A 15,393-nucleotide genomic window follows, 5' to 3' on the forward strand; every position below is an offset into this window, starting at 1 on the left:
GTGTTTAGTATCCTGGAGTAACAGTGAGATTAACTGTATTTAATGTATCAGACTGAAGTGTATGTGCAACAGAGAATCAGACTTTGACTTAAAGGCTAAAGAGATGAAAGCACGCTCTAGAGATAGAGGTAATAATAATCGATCTCTTGATAAAGCTGTCAGTTAAACTAGAAGCATAGAATAAGAAGAACTACTTTACCCTCCTTAGCAAAGCACAGACAACAAGGTCCCCTTTGTGTCAGATTATAACAATATGTCCGGTGACTTCAAGAACATCATAAGAAAACATTGGTAAGGCTTAGCCTGTGACCCCAGCTTCCAACATCTTGCGTCTTCCTTGTCCTGTTTCTGTTAGAAAGGGGTCAGGGAATATCAGTGACATTTAAGTTACATCTATAACAGAGAGCTTATAGTTAAAACTAATTGGCTCTCTAACGAAGTTTATGGCTAACTATAGATGTGGTCGTGTAAACATTGTTGAAATACCTTTGCCACCCACATACAGGTGAAAAATATAGCATCAAGGAATTTATCAATTACATGACCACTCATGTGATTGATATGCTCATATGCCAATGTGGTCATATCTTATATATAGTATATAGGCCAAACTGAAGGCAATCTTAAATGAAGAATTGCAGAACACAAAGCAGCAATAAAAAATGTAAATATGGATAATGCAACAGATAGACATTATAAGGCAAGAAATCATGGGTCTTCTGCATCACTTTCATTTATTGGCATTAAGAAAGTTGTGCCCAGTCGAAGAGGAGGCAACATTATCAAAAGAAGGGAAGCAGACTGTATATACTCTAAACACAGTACCTGACGGTTCTAACATACCCCTTTTACCTGTAGGATATTATTTATACAGGCCGAGAGAAGCACCATAGGATCAGACAAGGCACTATAGACATTTCTCATCTGGGGTATTTAGTATTTGTAGTGTGTGTGTGTGTGTGTGTGTGTGTGTGTGTGTGTGTGTGTGTGTGTGTGTGTGTGTGTGTGTGTGTGTGTGTGTGTATAGTGTAAATATTTTGACTATGCTAAATTGACATTTATATTTGATTTGATTGTTTGACTTTCTTAGTTTTTGCTAATTATTTGTCATTGTAACCTTGAGTGTTTGTTTAATCTAATATTGTAAATAGTGTGAAAGTTGATATTTGGTGCATAGACACAACTTCTGTCATCATATGATCTGTAATTATTACCACCTGGTGACAGAGAACGTTTTTGTAAACCCACACCTGACACCAATCAAGTGAAGAGCGAACCTGAGGGAGCCATGATGCGAAAACATGTTGTTTGCTCCAATGTTTTATATGCATTAAACTTTAGGTCGATCTGAACATTCCTGCTGTGCGCTGGATTACTCTCATCTGTAATTGATCTTTAGTGGACATTGTGTGTTGACAGCAACAGAATAGCCTTTGAGGTTTCTATGGCGCAAAGTTGGATTGCACTCTTTCTTCTATTGATTTTTCTGACTTACTGCGATGGCTAGGCTAACCTTATTAGCTGGGACAAACTTTGCAACATGCTTATTGGTATCATTGGTAAGAATAAGTCAATGAAATGTCTTTACCATGATGATAAAGATACCAAACAAACATCCTTTCAATTCACATGAAAATTAGGGGAGATAAATGTATTGCTTTGAAAACATCACTATGTTACATTGTCAGTAAAAACTAAAAATTCATACATTTACAGCAGTTAAAATGTTCATGTCTATCATTGAGATGAAAGACGGTTGGTACTGGTGTGACAGACGGGTGACATACAGCCTACCAACAGGCACATATTGCTGACTTCTAGTGGTATGTCATCGGCCACAGCACATGCTGCTGAACTAATGGTATATGCCGCTGAACTTACAGCACATGCTGCTGACTTTAGGCACATGCTACTGCTAACCAAGTGGCATGCCACATGCCACTTTTCAATTTTGCCGTCACTTGCCCCTAAAGTGCAGAAAGTGCTGGATCTGTGGACACATATCCTTTGTGTGTAGGCATTACTGAGAGATTTGTGGTAAATGTGGAGAAGAGATGTGCAGTGGTACAAGCTGTGAAAAAGAACGAAACACAGTCAGTGTGGAGGAAATCATGAAGCATGGAAAGAAGACTGAGGACAAAACAGAAAAAGAGAGATGAAAGCATCAGAATGAGATCAGAGAGAAGACAAAAAGTTTCTGGTAGTTACAAAGACAGGAAAAGCTTCAACTAACAGGGAAAACAATTCAGGTTCAAAGCATGAAGAATACTTTTTCATGTAAGGATCAGATTAAGTTGGTTATAAACTTTGCATCGAGGCAAAAATAAGAGTGGAAATTGTTGTGGATGCTGCAAGGAAGTTTTCAGACATTGCAGGTAATACAGGGAGGAAGTGCAGGGGCTGCTGGGAGAGGCCTTCAGGACCTAAGATCAGTATTATGATTCCTTTCCCCCACTCTCATTTTTTAAATTTGGTTTCGTTATTGGAAGTTGGACACTGTAGTATTTCTTCATATCCAGAGGTAGGCGGTCATGCAACTTTTTGGATGCCATTTCTTAAAAACCAACGAAGAAGAAAATGAATTGTGCCGAGTCTGTATTTTTTGATTTCCTGTCTTGTTTATTAGAGTTATATTAAGTTGACTTCTTTTATAGGCCTTGTTCTTTTGATTTGGTTTGTTAATTTTGTTTTCTTTGTTTTGGTGTCACCCTTTTTTAAATATTCCTGTAATCCTGTGTCTTGTGCCACTCTGCTTGGTCCCTTACATCAGTGAGCATGTCTTACAGCAGCTCATGGTTGACGGCATAAATCATCCTGAACAGTTCAAAAACCAGAGCAGCACAGTATAGCTATCTGTAGAAGACATTCATAATATCATTTGCAGTCACACAGCTACTGAATGTATAATGTGTTGTAGGTACTCTGAGCTACATTTGGATATTTGGTACGTGTTTTATAACTTTAACGCTTACGAATGCAGCCTGTTTCTCACAGTGAAAATGTTTTGGGCTGTTGTGGCTGGTAGTTTTTTTGGACACCCTAATATCTCGCCATCATAAAAAGAACAACAACAACATAAAAGTAGGTATCAAAAATGACAGTCAACACAACTGGACATGTAAGAAATGAGTAGTCCTAACTGACATCGGGAAAAATCGCGGTATTACCTCTTTTCTGCCCCCTACAAAAACAAAATGTGGTATTTGCATAAAGTTGTTCATTACAGAAAATAAGTTATTCAAAAAGTTACAGGTGTGTAAATCAAGGTCAATAGATCCACAACAAGTTGAGAAACATTTATCAAAGAGAACACAGAACATTCAAAGGTCTCCCAGAAGTCACAGAGGCCTCAAGGCATAGTAAGGAGAGAGGGGCTCTGAGTCAGCGTCATGAGAGCCATGTGTCCTTGTGGCTTTATTGTGGCAGGGAAAGGGGCTGTGTTTGGGTGGATGAGGAGCGGCTCAGCTTTGCTTCAATGCTGTTAGTGGTGTTGGGAAATGTTTGAGGGGACGCAACTCGTGGGGAGCAGAGATGCGAGAATGGGATGTAGACAGCTGCACAGGGGTGAATAGGAGGTCCCTTTGTGTCCTGCCAACAAAATCTGTGACCAATTATCCATGTCTGTTTCTCAAGGGGGAATTCTCCAACACTTTGGGTGGGTGTGTGGAGACGATGCATAAGGGGCAGTTGTCTGACAGAGAGAGCTTGGGTGCATTTGTGGACATCGTTGGTCAGAGACTTGGGTGCTGCATACTTCAGTTTCTGATCTTGTCTTTTTATTTAGCTTGAAACACATTTTAGAGGGATTTGAGGGACAATACAGCTTTTGTTTCAGGTTGTTAATTAACAAAACAAGGCACATTAAAATCAAGAAACGCTTTAAATTGAATGCAGCCAAAAGTAGACTCAGTAAGAACATTATTTTGCATCTCCTGTGTGTCTATTTTAAGAACAGGAACAAAACAATGTGTCCCACAATTGCTGAATTACGCCTGCCTGTGTGCCTCACTCCCACCCCACTGAGGGAGCTTCCTATTTGTGCGGTTAGAGTTCCAGCTATGTGAAAAGTGTGTCCTACAGAGAGAAGAGGAAAGTGGTTGTGCGAGCAAGGAAGTTGGGTCCATGGATGGCTTGTGGGCCATGTGTTAGACATTAAAGGGCTAATTACAGTTTTAAAAGCCCCATGTTTACTACTGAGAAAAGCCTTGTTAGGTACATTTTACTGTCTCACTGAAATTATTCATCCTTGACAAGCTCAATTGACATTATCATAATTACAAATGTGATTGCTGCTTAATCGCTCCAATGGCTGTTTCCCTCTTTTAAGTATCTGCAGCAGAAGTCAATAAGGCTCAAGTGCTCCTCCATGACCATTCATCAAAACACAGGATGCAGGATACAGGATAGTTGTCTTCTCTAAATGAACGGAATACTTTCACTGTATTTTACACAGGTATTTAATTGACACCATTTATCATATTTCTGTAGACAGTTCAGAGGTTGACTCAACCCAAGTATATTAGTGTTTCTTTTTGTTGTTGTATTTAGAGTTGAACCTGAAAAAGTGCTGCAGTTTGTTAACAGGAAGAGGATAAATCCAAGTTGTGAACTCTGTCCTAACCGGGTGTGTTGTTGCACAGGTATAGATTAACTCTACTGCTGCTAACCTCGGTGCCACCTATTTCCTCAGATCCCACATGGTTGCCAATATCGATGACTCCAGTTGATCTTCACCTGTCAAAGCAAAGCTCTGACTAAAGACTTGCAGCTTAAGGGGAGGAAAGCAAAACAAGAGGAGGAGAATTGTTTTGTTTTTTTAACTCAGGAAGGATTGTCTTGCATCAAAAGAGAAAAAGTATTAACATTTCCGAATGCTTCCTAAAAAAGCTACGTGTAGGTTTTGACATTAAATTAATAGGCAGTATTTATTCTACAAGTTTTATTAAGTTAAAATTATGAATCCTGATATTTCAGATGTAGTTGATTCAGAAACAGCCATGATTCTGATACAGATGCAAATTCAGTTAAATATGAGAAATACAATAGAACAAAAAGTGGTTAGTTTAAAACTTTCACTTGCATTGACCAAATAACGAATGGGTAAAAGGAATAATTGTAACAGAAATCTGATTCTATTCTGGACATGTTTCAAGGTTTTTATTTTCACTCAACAGCAGAGCAGCGTACATTTTGGTAATCTTATTGAGGTGCGCAACCTGTTGCCTGCAGCTCCTCATCTAACAGCTCACTGTGGCTGGTCACACTTACTTCATTCTGACTTCAATCCCCCAAAAGACTGTTGTGCCTGCTTCACAATAAAAGACAGCAGATGTTGTGCAAGTTTGATGCTTTTATTTTGAAAAAAAAAAGAAATGGTTGACAATGACTCTTTTGCCTTCGTGTACTATTGATAATTAAAGATTATTAATAGCCAAGCTTTTTTCAAAACGTTTTACACAAACACAGTAAGCAACAAAAAGAACCCCAACAACAAGGCCACACACAAGAAGTCAATACAATGGTACAGTCCATATGAAGTTAAACCAAGAGGACAAACAATGTAAACATAAATAAACTGTAAAAACCCACCGAGAGGAAACAGGGAATACATTGTAATAAACAATAAGGGAAATACATAACATTGAGAAATATAAAAGCATTATGAAGAAATAAATAATATTTAAAAGAAACATAAATAGTTGAAAGATAGTGGTAAGGAGACAACATCACAAAATAATTTTTTTCAAAGATCTGATAAATGAGTGGTAAAAAAGAGGCTGAAACTATTTTTTTTTTAAATAACGCAGTGTTACTCACATGCATTGTTTGTCTCGCGCATAGCCAAAGAGTGACTGACTTTACCCCAAACAAGACAACCTAAAACATAGAGAAGAATTCACAGAATCACTGAATGCGGAACATAAAGAGGTTTAAAACAGGTATGGTTTTTCTAAAAAGTTAGAAGGGTTGTTATTTGTAATTTGTATTGTAACAGTTAATGTGAATGAAGAAAGGGATTTAAATTGACTTTTTCAACACCTTCAGCAATTTGAAAAGAAGAGAAATGTGACAAGTCCCCATCAATCACTCGTCAGGCAGCAGGAGGCTGCAGGGATTGTTTTGCATTTCTTCAGTTTGTTTCTTCCTGGGATTTTTCTTCTCCTGACAGGAGGTGCCGCGAGCATACCAACGTTGAAAGAGGAGCCACATTCTTTCAGCACAGATTCCCTCCATCTCTTCTTTGTTCAAAGTTTGTGTTTGTTTGAGGGGCTTTCCTCACCTTGAACTCTTTCTGTAGATAAGCAGCTTGAACCAACCACAGACAGGGTGAGGTTTGGTAAAAGCTGGCCTGTTGGCATCTGTGGCACAAAATGTAACACTTGAGATTAGATTCATGTTATCAGAGAAAATCTAACTTTTACTGAGTTGCAGATGATCGTCGAGAGTCAAAATGTGGTAACGTTTCTATTGTCAGAATGTCAGGCCAGTATTAGCATGTGGGCTTTTTTTATTGACTTTTCACAATTACCCAAGTCATGTGGTTTCTGTCAGCGTGAAATTACAATCAAAACTTTCCATGTTTAAAGGAAGAACAATGCTCAGGAAACTTGATTGAAGTTGTCAGACTCAAAGAGAGAAGCCTCCTTGTAAAATGCCACTAAGACCTCAGATCTGCTTGGCTAACTACCACCCCCCAACCTCCTCTAAATCTTGGAAAGATGGGAGTCAAACATTCCAGCCAGCCCATCCCCTCTCCTCTGCAATCTTTTTAGAATTAAAAGACAAATTTGGCCCGGATCCTTTCCCTGGGAGCTCTATTTGTCTTGTATCAGGGTTAAGAAAATACCCCCATGTCTTTACCTCAGCGGAGGTCGGGGTCAGTGCAGGGTGGGGGCTGGGGCTGGGGGCCTTGCATTCATTCACATCGGTCATTGTTACAGTTGAAAGCAGCACGGGGATGATCACAATAGAGCTTTGGGGTGAACAGACTTCCCTCTACTCCTCTGTGGGTTTTTTCACAGTAAGAGATCTGCAGAATGCGGCTCAGTTGAATGTGGAAATTGAGGCTACCTGTTGCATGAAACAGCTCAGGCATTATGCATGCTGCCGGCCTGCCACCCTCGGGGGAGGGAGAAGGCAGGCTGCTGATGGAGACTTGGCTGTGGAGCCCTAAAAGCACATCTGGTACAGGTTGTGTGGACTTGAACTTTTTTTCCCTAGAAGTGCATACGGTCTTGAATTGCTTTTTTAGAGTTCTGTACTAAAAATAATACAAAAAATAGAACTTAGGGGAATTCTGACTTTCCCTTAGGGGATTTATTCATGCTGGTTCAATTCTTATGCACAGAGATCTTGTATGGGAGTGAACAGTAAAACAGCTGCAAATCTGCAATTCTCTGCAAAATAAAAACTTGTAGAAGTAACAGAACAACATGCAACTATTTGTTCTTTTAAGAGGTTATGTAATGACTCTAACAGGAGGTATATGTGTGGGCAGAAGCACCAACCTGTGGCCTGACTCTAGTTGACTTTGGCCATGTTCTTTGGATCTGTTTGCAGGATCTGACCTGAGTTTGTTAGCACCTCCCTCATCTCTCCTAAAGTCTTTCCTATTCTTGTGAGTCACTGCAAAAATGAGTTCTACTTTGGGCCCTTCATACTAACAAGTGAAAGATCATTATGAACTTGTGTGTTAGTGTAAACTATTGCTGTGTCCCAATTGCAGTGGGACACAGCCAAGGAAGTGTACCGTGCCTGAGCACGGCACGGAGCGGTCACACTGGCCAAACGAACTGGACTTTAGGGTTGAAGCGTGCTTGGGCACGGTACGGATGGCCAGTGTGACCGCGCCCTCACACTAGTCAAACAAACTGGACTTTAGGGGTGAAGCGTGCGCCCTAAGACAGACCCAACTTTCGTAAAAGGGTTAAACTAGTCTTCAATTGCAGTCCCTGAAGGATGCAGCCCGGGGATTGAACACAGCTTATAACATTTGTAAAATAAATGTTGTCACAGGAAGCAGAGCATAGATGCTAAAACAAACAACTGGACTCACTTGGCTCTTCATTACCGCACACCACATGGACCCTTCTGGTAGTGACCAATGTCTGTTGACTCACCGAGGTGCTCCCTGCCAGCTACTCATACCTTCATCACACTCTCATTTCATTTCTACAAAAATCAGCCAATAAGCTTGCTAACAAGGCTATTAGTAATCCAGTTGTGATGATAAATTCACTTACCTTTCCCTCTGGAGGTAGTGTTTTAATGTACTTGTTTTTTTCTGTATGTTGACTTTAAATTAAACTATAAGATCTTTCTTGTGTCCAAACCTCGACTCTATCTCTGCACCAAGCTTATAGAGACACAGTGAACTGCGCTGTTCCATCATGTGGTGAAGCTCATGATGATTACGATGATGATGATAGTCATTCAGACAAAAGGTCAGAACATCTTTTCCCCTCGGGAACAATCGAAGAGCAAAGAAACTAAAGGAACCGCAGCCCCTATCTGGAATGCAATATGCCTGCCATCTGCAGGCCTCCACAGCTCTGTTTGATATTCAAACAAACACCTGTCAAAAGTCCATGTCTCATCTCATAGCGCTTGGAAATTGGCAGAAATCTCAACTTCTTCCTTGCACCAAAAGCAGAGGGGAAGAGGGGCAAATGTGGCTTTTATTCCAACCATCTGTGCGCGTTCTCTATATAGGTTAAATATAGATTTTTATTGAAGGCTCGAAGGACTAGTTCTACTTTCCACTAAAATGTCAAAGAATAATGGGCCAGTCAAGGTGCTGCACACACTGAGGTGTTTGCACTATAAATTATTTCACATTCAATTTGTTTTTTTGTCTTCCTAGCATCAGCTGGCACTGCTGATTGAACCGTGGGTGTGCAGTCACGGTGAAATGATGCCAAGAGCTTTGGAGGATGTTCTCAGATGGAGGAATAGTCATGGGGCTTTTGTTCAAAATCTATCCATGTCCCCCTTTTTCCTCCCCCTGCTCCCTGCTGTATTTCACATCTCTCCCTGCTTTCTGCCTCACTCATATTGAGATGAAGGGTCTGCTGCAGGATGACGGGGCGCTCTTTGGCAGCCATCCAGGCTCCACATCTGCCTGACTGCTGTTTCTCTCTTTCTTTTTTCCCCCAAACAGCCCCCAACAGTATTGGTTCAGTTGTCAGCCCATTTCAGGGTCTGTCTCAAGGTCTGCAGATGTGTTTCTCAGCACAGCAATGATGGACTCTCCCAGAGATCTCTAGTGTGAGTGACTAATGGTGCGGAGACATCTCAGAAGGCATTGAGGAATGGATTTATCCAACGTCATTTATCACACCGCCTGTCAGTGCCAATATAAATGCCTGATGGAAAGCACACCCTCACCTTTGGAAACGAGTCAAACCTGTAGAAAATCTGCAGCAGATCACAAGATGAAAAATGTGTGCAGCATTTAAAATAGAAAGATTTGTATGCTTTTTCATTTTAAATATAAATTAAAAAATAAAAATATAAATTAAAGGCACAAAAATGTTGAGGAGAAAACACTTCAAGTTCAAGGTCTATACCAAGAATTCCTATTTTGGCAAAAGACACATATTTGGACACCTCTTAGAAAGCTTCGGGGCCACCTGCTTTTCCCATGTAGCCATGGCCCATGATGACCATCTGTGGAGGCTGCTTAACTTTAGTTTTCCTCATCTTTTCTCTTCGATTGATTTGGCTCGCCTCTTGTGTCCACTATCCCTGAGGTTGACAAATCTGTCTGTTTTTGAAATTGCCTACTACATACTACCATTGAACATAGTATGCACTATGTACTGCACTATGTACTGCATTTGAATCGACAGTAGTATGTGGCTTGACTGACAGTCAGCTGTTATCTTGGACAAAGTAAACAGCTGATGGCAAATACAGTGTAGAATCCACTTATGGTCCGAAAAAAGCTGACAAGCGATTCATTTAGCCTTTTCATGATTTTAAGAATCAAAAAGGCATTTGATGGTATCTTTGTGTGGTTTCGTCTGATTTTGATTATTCCCCCTGTTATGATATCTGTTGCTGTCCATCATTTCATCTCTGACCTGGCACGGAAGCAGTATGCAAGGAAGACTGGTCTGATGCATACTGTAATTTTTTTCAGAATCAGTAGGACATCCACGTATTTTTGACACTAATGCAGATCTTGCCTTTGTTTGCATACTGCACACTGCATGCTGCATTTTGGCCAAATCAGTACATACTACTAGTATAGTAAGCTGTTTCAAAAAAACAGCCATTGACTCTCTTGTGAGTTGTGTCTGCAGCCATCCTACTATGTCAATAACCTTGAACAAGACACTTGTACTTCTAAATGTATCTTGACAAGCAATGAAATGTCAAACAGCATCTGTTAAGGCTGTGACACACCAAGGAGATCATCGGCCCCCATCTGCCTTTTTTGGGTAGCCGATTTGACATGTTGAATCGGTGCTGGTCGGCGTCGGCACGGTTGGTGAGAGGAATCACTCTGATTGTCTGTTTGGAGGTTTCTAACTCCAGCTCTCGACACAGGTTCAGGAAAGCCCCTTGAGCATGCCGCTGTAGCACCCTTTCACCCATTTATTGAGGTTTCTCCTTATTTGTCGCCTCCGCCTCTTCTTTCCTCTTCTTTTCTTTTTCAACTAATAGACCAGGGGCTGACAACGCCAGTGCCATTTTCAACTTTATATCAAACATTATTCTCGACTAGAAGTAGGCTACCTGTATTATGAGTGGTGACTGACAGCTGTATGAAATTGGTCTACTCGTATCATAACAATGGACTGCTGGCATGGGGAGTTATTTCCTCTCATGCATGCGCAGAACGTACGTGGTGGTTGGCCGTCAGCTGTTAGTCTTTGTGGTGTGTTCAAGTGCAACCTTTGGCCAAGACAAAAGGCGACATGAGGTGATGCCACAGTCGGTCTTGGTCGCCACTAGTTCTTTGTCGTCTGCTTGGTGTGTCAGGGCGTTAACTCATCCACACTGAGTCTTAAATTAAAGCTATTTGAGTCTTTGAATTTACCTTTGTCTGTCAGTGAGATGAAAAAAGAAAAAGGTTTTGTCTTGAATGACAGACACCTTTGCAGTCAATGACAAAATACATAGGTCTATATTGTTCCTTTTTTATTTCTTTGTGAGGATGTATCAAATGTGACCAAGATAATTCTAACTGATAACTGGTGAGGGGAGGGAGGGGAAGCAGAGAGCGGGAGAGAAAGGTAAAAAGGAACAAGGAACTGACAATTAGGGACAACTAATCACCAAGTGTGTAGCCAAGCGCATCCCCCCACGCTGGTGCCAGCGCTTGCACTGTGCTTGAACCTGTGCTGAATGCCAACGGCAGATAATTATAAACCCGCAGGGCAGGCCTCCTCTGAGCAGAGGGAGGGATGGAGCCTCAGCCAAGCCTGAACTCTTGACCTTCTTCACACACCAAGCGTCTGTTGTGGGCTTCGGGAGGTGCAAGATGGGTCACAGCAAGCCGTGAGGCAACAGGGAGAGAGCGAGAGGGAGGGAGAGGGCTACATCGAGAGAGGGGGAGCTGGTAGGAGGAAAGGGGGATGGGCGAGGGACACATATCAGGGAGGGTGAGATGGGGGATGGAGGTGCTCTCTGCAGGGTCACTTTTTTTGTTGGCATTCTTTGGTGAGTGCTACTGACCAATCAGAGGAGGAGAAGGAACCACTTGGCAAAACAGTGAGAAACCCTGAGCGAGAGAAATCCCTTTTGTTATGCCTGTTTGGTTATCTCATCTCACTTTATCAGCATTCATTAGGTGGGGAAATGTGCCCTGTTCCAATCCTTTGTACACAAAGAGAAGCCTTTGTTTGAGCTTGATCTTCTTTTTAAGCTTTCTTAACTTTCCATTACATTGTCACACATTATTAACAGCTAATTATTTAAATCCTTGATTCAGAAAGTTTTTTAGTCCTGACCTTGCTTATTAGAGCCCTAATAACAAGTAAGCCTCAACAAAATCTTTACAACTACAAGATTATCTTGCATACTACTCAACTAAACAAAAAGACAACAGTAGTTAAACTCACAGCCAGCCAACAATATTGCCATTTGCTGACCACCTGTAGCTGGCTTTAACTATTGTTTTGCCTCTTACATCATTCCAACCTGCTTTGTAAATCACGTTTGTCTGTTCTAATTCAAGAAAAAAAAAAGTCAGATCTTTAAAGCAAAACATTTGTCTATCATGTGTTTTTCCTGTCAAGATAGATTTAACAGGATATAGCAACAAATTATTGCATAATAATACAATATTTACATTTTTGTTCTTGATATTTGATTTTTGTTCGTCAGGTGTTCTGATTTCATTTCATTTACTTCTTATGCAATTTACATCATGTTTGATGTCAGAAAGACAATTCTTTCATGTCATTTTCTGTCTATATGGTCATTTCAAAACGAAAGTAGAATTTGCGAAAGTTCAATCGTACTGTGACTCACAACAATAAATAAATAGGTTACTCAAACTAAAAAAGTGGAAATATCTCCCAATCCTTATTCTTGTCGTCTCTGTGAAGTCAGAAATGTCAAAGGACCACCTCAGCTCATCTGGCCTCCTGCTCTAATCATGAAGATCTCTCTTGCTTTGCACTTTGCCAATTTCCCATGATTGAATGTAATTGGGACCAGATAACTCCCCCCCTCCTCCTCTGCAGCCCTTTGATCACGTCTGACCTGGCTCAGGCTCAACTCTCACACACACATACACACACACACACACACACGTGCAACTATTTCTTGGGTGGTTTGTGATTGCTCACAGACAGACAGCAAGATATAGTGAGTGGTGATGTCTGAGCCTCAAAATCCAGCATGCTGCAATGAATATTACAGCTTCATTCTCTGGGATTGTTCGATTGTCTACGAAATAAGCTGCCTCTCATATTGTACATCCTTGCAATAAAAAGTACAAGTTATTGTTGTTGAGCTGCTTAAGCATGTGTGCATGCAGTTCATGAGTTACTATCTTGAGGGAATATGAGAAAATGTGCACAAAGATAACCAAATTCGATACAGGAGATTTGTAAATCCTGTGCAAATTACAGTTGCCTCCTTCTTCTTCTCTCTCCGCCGTGCTCCTCTTTGAAACTCCTCTTCTGAGGCAATCGCTCCCAGATGGAGAATATTAGACATAATCACTTCCATTTGCCGGCTCCTTTACTCTCACTGCGAGGTGACATGTTGTCTCCCTCTGACGTCCCCTCACAATGGACAATTACCTAGCACTCATCAATCACTTTCAGCCGGGAACTTTGACACCCAAATCTGGTAGAAATCATCTCATTTGATAACCCAGAGATCTTGACTGATCTGCTTATGTATAGGTTTATCATAAACTGTCCATTTCCTGTGAGGGCCCATATCAATGCTATTCTGTAAAGCATATCAAACTGTCAGTTGAATTAAAAAAAAAACTTCCAATAGCTCTTCCCTTGGAGTATAGCGCATACTGTATATGAAGGTTGCTTTTGATCTACACTGCAGTTTGATCAAATACTATGTCAAGGAAGGGAATCGGTTTAGCTTAAAAATAGACATGCATTTTCAGCCATTTTGTCTATCATGGTATCGAAAAGCTGAAAAATAACTTGAAAAAGAGGGGCATGTGGGATTACATGTTTCATCCAGTCTACTTTCAGGCAACATACATTTTTTTCTCATATACCTTCATGTCAAAACCTCTTTTTCAATTCTATATTTTTAATAGGTTCCTCTACCTCGTTCCCTCCCTCCTCTCACGTCCTCCCTCTCCTCCTACCATCTCTCTCTCTCTCTCTCTATCTCTCTCTCTCTCCCTTTCTACCCTCTATCCCTCATTCTTCGAGACAGACAATAAAGCAAGCTTTTCCATGGCTGACCTGCCATTCACCCCTACCTCCACACCATCCCAAACCACAGACAGAGGGTGAGTTACAGCCAGAGATCCACTGTGGTGCAGAACGGCCCCGGATCCTGAGCCAGGTCTGGGTCCCACAGGGCTTTTGGCCCCTGTGGCCGGTCTGCTATGTTCTGCTTATTGCTGATGGGTCACACAGACTCCAGACATACACACACACCAATCACATCAGAGGAAATTCCTATGGGTTCAGGAGGAATAAGGGATGCAATGTTGAGGGAGAAAAGAGAAGAATGTTGAAATGAAGCAAAGAGGAAATCCTGTTTCTCTGCAAAGACGTGCAGTTGCACTTTGGCCAGAATGATTCCTCTCACATGTGTCCATTATTGAGAAAGAATTTTGACATCCATCTAATTCTCTGAAAGGCACGTGCTTCTATCCGCGTTTCTCACGACCCTCATTTGACACAGCCACAACAATGACCTTTGGATCTGCCATTGGGCTAGCAGAAATTATAGTTCATGTGAATCAGATGTTACAGAAAGCAAACAGAGGGCTCCAGGGCTGGCTGGAGGAGGAGCACCTGTTTCTCAATAAATCTTCAGATAAAAATGATATACTGTAGCTTGATCTTATGTTTCGATATGTGGAAATTGGATTCCTTGTGCATACTGTTTTTTTTCCCCCCTCTCCCACGTGAGTTTTTCAACCCACACCCCAAGTTATAAGGGCCCATTTTGCACTCTCCTTATCTTAAGTAAATCCCAGAATTCAGGATTTAAAGCCTGAGTCACATGTCTCTTCAGCCGCCTTCATCCCAGAGAGGCTGCAGAGCATTTTGACCCCGAGGTCTCGGGGTTGAGGTTGAAGCCCAGACAGCCCTCACTGGTGGAACCATGAACCGTGTCAGGTCATGTCAGCTCTCTGCTCAGCTCCCCCTTCTTGAATGTAAATAAAGCCAGTCTGGCTTGGTTCCACACCACCAGTACACCTCACACTCATTTGTAGAGCTAGCAGATTAAATCTAATAACAGAGAGGCAGTTAATACCCTTAAAAGTCAACCTGCAACCTTTGCTCAAGAGCAGCCACTGTCACCACAAGTGATAACAAGTAATGATTATGTTGAATATACATTTTGTAAATTGTGTTTGAAAAGTGTGCAAATTAGCAGGAAATTGAGGCATATACAAAGAAAAGCAGGCTTGTGCCAGTGGACGAATTATTTAACTAATGTTTGCTAACAGATTAAGCAACCTCTTAGTCTCATCATTGGTCTATAGTATGTTCATTTTATGGCTTGTTAAGACTTCTCATTTTAAAAGGAGGAATGTGGTGTGTCTTCTTTAAAACAAAGTTGTAGTACTTTGCAATAACCAGCTAAATTAAACGAGGGAATTTAATCAGACTTTGCACCACTCTGTCTGAAGCCTACATGTCTAAGGAATGTAGTAGCTCTCCCAAGAACTGAGAAAAGTTTGATGTGAAAAATGAGCAGTTATCATTTATAGCATGA

General features: G+C 41.1%; 1 protein-coding gene across 1 annotated transcript in view; it reads left to right on the forward strand.

Annotated features, from left to right (window-relative positions):
* The first annotated feature begins 5,278 nt into the window (after positions 1-5,278).
* Positions 5,279-15,393, forward strand: part of micos13 (mitochondrial contact site and cristae organizing system subunit 13) — a 31,158-nt gene continuing 21,043 nt past the window's right edge. Inside the window, exon 1 of the mRNA XM_061033466.1 lies at positions 5,279-5,290. The gene's annotated coding sequence lies outside the window, so the exon portion shown is untranslated. The remainder of the gene's footprint in view (positions 5,291-15,393) is intronic.

The sequence above is a fragment of the Labrus mixtus genome, chromosome 3 (assembly GCF_963584025.1).
Source record: "Labrus mixtus chromosome 3, fLabMix1.1, whole genome shotgun sequence".
NCBI lineage: Eukaryota > Metazoa > Chordata > Actinopteri > Labriformes > Labridae > Labrus > Labrus mixtus.